Raw genomic sequence first — 8,102 nt, 5'->3', positions numbered from 1 at the left:
CTCCACCCACCAACCAGCCCTGGAGTGTGATATTCCCTTCCTGGTGCCCGTATGTTCTCTTTGTTCAACTCCCACTTATGAGTGAGAAGATGTGGTGTTTGGTTTTCTGTTCCTGTGTTAGTTTGCTGAGATTGATGGTTTCCAGCTTCATCCATGTCCCTGCAAAGGACATGAACTCATTTTTTATGGCTGCATAGTATTCCATGCTGTATATGTGCCACATTTTCTTCATTTTCTTTATCCAGTCTATGATTGATGGGCATTTGGGTTGGTTCCAAGTCTTTGCTATTGTGAATAGTGCTGCAATAAACATACATGTGCGTACGTCTTTATAGTAGAATGATTTATAATCCTTTAGGTATGTACTCAGTAATGGGATTGCTGGGTCAAATGGTATTTCTGGTTCTAGATCCTTGAGGAATTGCCACACTGTCTTCCACAATGGTTGAACTAATCGACACTCCAAGCGACAGCATAAAAGCATTCCTATTTTTCCAAATTCTCTCCAGCATCTGTTTTTCCTGACTTTTTAATGATCACCATTCTAACTGGTGTCAGATTGTATCTCATTGTGGTTTTGATTTGCATTTCTCTAATGACCAGTGATGATGAGCTTTTTTTTATTTGTTTGTTGGCCGCATAAATGTTTTCTTTCAAGAAGTGTTTGTTCATATCCTTTGCCCACTTTTTGATGGGGTTGTTTTTTCCTGTAAGTTTGTTTAAGTTCCTTGTAGATTCTGGATATTCGACCTTTGTCAGATGGGTAGCTAGCAAAAGTTTTCTCCCATTCTGTAGGTTGCCTAATCACTCTGCTGATAGTTTCTTCTGCTGTACAGAAGCTCTTTAATTTGATTAGATCCCATTTGTCAGTTTTGGCTTTTGTTGCAATTGCTATTTTTGTTTCAGTCATGAAGTCTTTGCCCATGCCTATGTCCTGAATAGTATTGCCAAGGGTTATTTCTAGGATTTTTATGGTTTTGAGTTTTACATTTAAGTCTTTAACCAATCTTGAATTAATTTTTGTATAAGGTGTAAGGAAGGAGTTCAGTTTCTGTTTTCTGCCCATGGCTAGCCAGTTTTCCCGGCACCATTTATTAAATAGAGAATCTTTTCCCCATTGCTTGTTTTTGTCAGGTTTGTCGAAGATCAGATGTTTGTAGATGTGTGGTGTTATTTCTGAGGTCTCTGTTCTGTCCCATTGTCTATATATCTGTTTTGGTACCAGTACCATGCTGTTTTGGTTACTGTAACCTTGTAGTATAGTTTGAAGTCAGATAGCGTGATGCCTCCTCTAGTTTTGTGTTTTTTTTTTTTTTTTTTTTTTTTTTGCTTAGGATTGTCTTGGCTCTACGGGCTCTTTTTGGTTCCATATGAAATTTAAAGTAGTTTTTCTAATTCTGCGAAGAAAGTCACTGGTAGCTTGATGGGAATAGCCTTGAATCTATAAATTACTTTGGGCAGTATGGTGGCCATTTTCATGATATTAATTCTTCCTATCTATGGGCATGGAGTGTTTTTCCATTTGTTTGTGTTCTCATTTCCTTGGGCAACTGTTTGTAGTTCTCCTTGAAGAGGTCCTTCACATCCCTTGTGTTATTCCTAGGTATTTTATTCTCTTTGTAGCAATTGTGAATGAGAGTTCATTCATGATTTGGCTCTCTGCTTGTCTACTGTTGGTGTATAAGAATGCTTGTGAATTTTGCACATTGATTTTGTATCCTGAGGAGACTTTGCTGAAGTTGCTTATCAGCTTAAGGAGTTTTTGGGCTGAGATGATGGGGTTTCCTAAATATACAATTATGTTGTATGCAAACGGGAACAATTTGACTTCCTCTCTTCCTATTTGAATATGCTTTATTTCTTTCTCTTTCTCTTGCCTGGTTGCCCCAGCCAGAACTTCCAATACTGTGTTGAATAGGAGTGGTGAGAGAGGGCATCCTTGTCTTGTTCTGGTTTTCAAAGGGAATGCTTCCAGCTTTTGCTCATTTCATATGATATTGGCTATGAGTTTGTCATAAATATCTCTTATTATTTTGACATATGTTCCATCAATACCTAGTTTATTGATAGTTTTTTTTAGCATGAAGGGATATTGAATTTCATCAAGGGCCTTTTCTGCATCTATTGAGATAACCATGTGGTTTTTGTCATTGGTTCTATGTGGATGATGTTTATTGATTTGCATATGTTGAACCAGCCTTGCATCCCAGGGATGAAGCCAACTTGATCGTGGTTGATAAACTTTTTGATATGCTGCTGATTTTGGTTTGCCAGTATTTTATTGAGGATTTCCGTATTGATGTTCATCAGGGATATTGGCCTGAAATGTTCTTTTCTTGTCGTATCTCTGCCAGGTTTTGGTATGAGGATGATGCTGGTCTCTTAACATGAGTTAGGAAAGAATCCCTCTTTTTCTATTGTTTGGAATAGTTTCAGAAGGAATGGTACTAGCTCTTCTTTGTAGAATTCAGTAGAATTCGGCTGTGAATACATCTGGTCCTGGGCTTTTTTGTTGGTAGACTATTAATTACTGCCTTAATTTCAGAAATTGTTATTGATCTACTCGGGGATTCAACTTCTTCCTGGTTTAGTCTTGGGAGGGTGTATGTGTCCAGGAATTTATCCATTTCTTCTAGATTTTCTAGTTTATTTGTGTAGAGGTATTTATAGGTATTTATAATATTCCTGATGATTGTTTGTATTTCTGTGAGATCAGTGGTGATATCCTGTTTATAGCAGTTTATTAACTTGATAGACCCATAGTATGGAATGCTATGCCCCCAAAAAATAAGGTAACTAATATATATGAACATGGAAATAACTCTGAGACAATGTAAACAAAACAAAACTAAATAAGGTGCAGAATATCTAGTCAATATGGCACCATCTAAGTGAAAGCAAACAAAAACTGTCAAACTCTATCTGTGCTCTATCTGAACTCTAACTGTACACAAATATGCATGTGACTATATAGAAGCTGATCTGAAACAACAGAGGTGAAATTGATAGTTATTTTGGGAGAGAAATGAAATTAAGGGAGAGGTGGTTGGTGTAGGAAGGGGGCTTGCATTTTAACATAATCAAATATTATCTTAAACATATGTGTAATTTGCATTAGGGAAACGAGAAATTAAGTCCTAGAAATATGCATACATTTACAAGACACTAGGAGTGAAATAAAGTCTCAAACCAAAGAAGTGACAGACCAAGTTTTGGTTCCAATAATGGTTCTCTCAACCCAGGTGCCATAAAGGACAGACTATGAATTTCATCACATATTAAAATGAAAACATATAGCAAATGACTGGGGGAAATTATTCTCAACACATATGAGATATAGTAGCTAATCTATGAAAGAGGAAATGGTCACAAGAGGAGGAGGAGGGAGGAAAATGAACAATTGAAAAATGGGTGAACAGCTAGGCCTGGTGGTGTGCGCCTGTGGTCCCATCTACTTGGGAGGCTGAAATGGGAGCCCAGGAGTTGGAGACTGCAGTGAGCTTTGATTATGGCACTACACTTCAGCCTGGGTGACACAGTATTTTTTTTTTTTTTTGAGACGGAGTCTGGCTCTCTCGCCCAGCTGGAGTGCAGTGGCCGGATCTCAGCTCACTGCAAGCTCCGCCTCCCGGGTTCACGCCATTCTCCTGCCCCCGCCTCCCAAGTAGCTGGGACTACAGGCGCCCGCCTCGTCGCCCGGCTAGTTTTTTGTAATCTTTAGTAGAGACGGGGTTTCACCGTATTAGCCAGGATGGTCTCGATCTCCTGACCTTGTGATCCACCCGTCTCGGCCTCCCAAAGTGCTGGGATTACAGGCTTGAGCCACTGCGCCCGGCCAATTAATTTTTTTAATTAAAAATTTATAAATGGGTGAAAAGTTTGAAAAGGCAGTGAACAGAAAAGGGATAAAAAGACATCAACTTCATTACATAGGTATGACATAGGCTTCATTACATAGGCATGATCGGTTAAACCATAGGCTATTGGTGACGAAACTGACCTGCAGTCAGCCTCTCTCCCCTTCCTGGAAATTGGGGTTGAGGCTGAAAATCACATCCCTCTAATCCTGCCTTGGCCTTTCTGGTGAACAGCCCTATCCTGAAGCTACCTAGCTTCAGCAAACTCATTAGCATATATCCAAAGGAAAAACACTTATCACTTTGAACATTCTTAAAATGTTAGGAGTTGTATGCAAGGAAACAAGGATAAAGACCAAATATATATGTTACATATACATACATTACATTGGTATAAAATATTTTCAGAAAAGTCGGCAATACCGGCTACATTTAAAAATGTGCCTAACCTTGAAATGATTGCATATCTAGGAATTGATACAAAGAGTCTTCCAAATAAGCTTATAAAATGCATATAAGGGCCAGATGCGATGGCTCACACCTGTAATCCCAGCACTTTGGGAGGCCAAGGCAGGTGGATCACAAGGCCAAGAGATCGAGACCATCTGGGCCAACATGGTGAAACCCCATCTCTACTAAAAATACAAAAAAGTGGTTGGGCACAGTGGCGCCTGCCTGTAATCCCAGCTACTCAGGAGACTCAGGCAGGAGAACTGCTTGAACCAGGCAGGCGGAGGTTGCAGTGAGCCAGGATTGCACAACTGCACTCCAGCCTGCTGACAGAGCGAGAGTCCACCAAAAAAAAAAAAAAAAAAAATACATAGTACAAGACCATCAATGAAGCACTATTCTTCAGAGTAACCTCCACAAGAACTAGAATGCCATCAAAAGAAGACTGGTTACATGAAAAAAAATAAAATTGGCAAAGCCACATCATAGCACACTCTGCAACCTCTTAAGGAATGAGATAGATGTGTATGCGCCGGTGTGACGAAATTCCCAAACTAAATTTTGAATAAAAGGTGTAAAATTTTGGCAAATTGATGTCATTTTTATATAAGATGATAATCTCTCTCTATATACACATATGTATATACATATATGTATATGTGCATACATGCATACATATACGTACATATGTATACTTGTATATACACACGTATCTATGCATACACATATATGGTGACATACATGTATACACGTATACATATATGCATATACACATACATACACAAATACATGTATATATACATGTATACATGGATATACATAAACATGTATACACGTGTGTACCTATACATATGTGCATATATGTATACATGCATACATATACATCTATATACATACACATACACATATATGTATACATACACATAAACACGTAAGTATGCATTCATATATGCATATACATACGTGTATATACATGTATGCACACATGTATACACGCATATATACACATGTGTATATGTATATACAAAATCCCTCAAAGAACATATTGAGAAACTGGTAACTGCAGTTGCCACAGAGGAGGGGTCCAAAGGACGGATGTTGGGGAACTGATTTCACTAGAATTTTTTAGTAATGTCTTAATATATTACATCACATTATTATGTTATTTACAATTAATACTAATAACCTCATAAAGACAACATCAATCTAATATTTTACATCACATTCTTATGTTATTTACAATTAATACTAATAACCTCATAAAGACTTAACATCAATGGGGAAAGAAGGCCTATCAAGGAACATTGAGAGTGACAGTTACTTGGCAGACTCGGAGACACAGCACTGACCAGAACACACACTGGAGCCAGGACGCCCCCTTTTAAATTTCAGCTCCACCACTTCCTAAATGTTTAAATTCTTTGTCACTTGTTTTCCTCATGTTTCAGATGTGGATAATTATATTCCCTATTTTATACTGTCCTTCGGACTAAGTGAATTACTATGTTTGAAGTTCTTAGAACAGTGAAAGTAGTATGTGAAATATTATACATCAGCCCTAACAAGGTGCTTGTTGAGTAATATCCAGTATTGCCTTTTACTCATCTCCTCCATTTCTAGAAATTCTTCAGAATTTAGTAGTTCAGATGGACTGTCAATTTCAATCTACTTTGATCCTTTTTACATGTGACCCACAAATGTAGGGTCAAGGCAGAAACAAGTTTACTTATCAGGAAACTAAAGTATTTAAGCTCTGTCTTGCATAGCAGGAGCTTAACATACAACACAGTATTCCTGAAGGATTAAACCATAGGCTATTTGTGATCAACTCAGCCTTCATCCTCTCTCCCATCCCAGGAAACTGGGTATGAGGCTGAAAACTCCACCCCTCTAATGTTGGTTTGGTATTTCCAGCAAGGGGCCCTGGCCATTGCTCCACATTCCTAATCAGGGCTCCACACGCAGCCGCAGAAGAGTCTCTCCCACATTCCTGCCTCACGCACAGACCTATCCTTCTACTTGCTACTGTCACACACTTGCTGGCAGGAGAGGCCCCTCTGATGGCCAACATCAGAGGCTATCCTCACCCCTCAGCTGTGCAGCGGGACCCTCCTGCCTGCCACGTGGCTGCCGGCGGCGGTGCCAGCAACAACCCCCCGGCCTGTCTGCATTCCTGCGGGTGACCCCACCGGCAACATTGCTAGCTCAACCCCCTTTCCTGGCAGTGACATTGTGGTCGGTGTGAACCCCTGTTCTCACATCCCTGATGTATACATATGACCGTTTTCCCTGTGCTCCGTGTCTTCCATTCACAGGCCTTCTCATTGTCTCTCTTTCGGCCTCCATTTCAGACATTTACTCATCCTCTTTCCCTGTGTCTGCCCCTGTCTCCACGTGGATGCCCTGGATAAGATTCACCCGTTTAAGGTGATGAATTGTATGGCCTTTAGTGTATTCATAATTGTGCACAGTCCATTTTAAATCACAATAACAATTTACGACATTTTCATCAATGAAAAACCCCTGTAAACATTAGTCATTCCTCATTCTATCTCCAGGTCCCAACCCCAACTCCCAACCAACCACTCCCAACCACAACCGCAGCCCTAGGTCACAGCTCCATAGAGAGGTCTACTCTATCCCCATAGATTTGCCCAGGTCTGGATATCAAATTACTGGAGAAAATTATCCCGAACACTTATGACAGACAGTAGTTAATTGTGCTAGGAGGGTGTGGCCACAACACAAAATGGGGGAAAAAATGAATAATGGAAAAATGGGTGAACAGCCAGGCACGGTGGTGTGCCCCTGTGGTCCCTGGCTACTCAGGGGGTCGATTCAGGACAATTGCTGGAGCCCAGAAATTGGAGGTTGCAGTGAGCTCTGATTGTGCAACTACACTTCAGCCCAGGTGACACAGAGACCCTGTGTCTAAAACCACTTTTCAAAATGAAAACATGCCCCTGGTTATTTGACCTGTGCTTCTGACAGGCCAGCTAGAAATCAGAATTCCACCACCATTTTTGAATTCCTTTTTGAATTCCATTAATCTGCTTAGAGCAGCTGACAGACTCAGGGAAAGACTTATGTTTAGCAGTTGATTCTGAAGGAACTTGCAGAACGTACAGGTAAAGAGGCGCAGGGAACCAAGTTTTGGGGGAGGGGTGCACTGCCTTCCCAAGTGCTCCATCCAGAAGGAACCCAGTCTTTTGGGGACTAGATGGAGGCTTCGTTCAACAGGCCTGAAGGAAGCAAACATACCTACCCCGTTGGTAACAGGAAAAAGAGTGAAAAATGTATTGGGTGAAAACATCCTATTTCTATGTGAAGCAGACCGTGTGATTCTGTTTTAGAGATGAAGAAAGGAATGGCGGATCTCAGACTGAAACCCAGGTCAGTACGACTTCATGATCTGCCTTTCTGCTCTGCATGCCGCCTGCCTGGGATAGCTTCATGCAGGGCCCCATGCCCAGATTATGCAGAGGGATGACTCTTAATGGTTGAACTCTTAGTGGTTAAAATTCCAGAGGCTAAATGTGATATGCAGTCACTCCTGATGGCCGAATTGCACAATCCCATGTTATGCTGTGACTCTAGGGTTCAGTGCAACAGGCTTAGGTGTTTTCGGTATTCTTAGCAACACATTTGGATGCAAGAGATCGCTCAAGTATAGCTAAGCTGAATTTAAGTTCTGACCTCCCGTCAAACTGTCTCATCCTAATGGTTGCTGGGAGATTCCCTCCCTAACTTGGCATGCTTCATTTTGAAGGCATACTGTTACTTCACAATGCCCTT

Source organism: Trachypithecus francoisi, unplaced genomic scaffold (assembly GCF_009764315.1).
Source record: "Trachypithecus francoisi isolate TF-2019V2 unplaced genomic scaffold, Tfra_2.0 Lachesis_group12, whole genome shotgun sequence".
In the NCBI taxonomy this organism is placed as follows: domain Eukaryota; kingdom Metazoa; phylum Chordata; class Mammalia; order Primates; family Cercopithecidae; genus Trachypithecus; species Trachypithecus francoisi.
The sequence above is the reverse complement of the archived record's forward strand: the minus strand, read 5'-3'. Positions refer to the sequence as shown.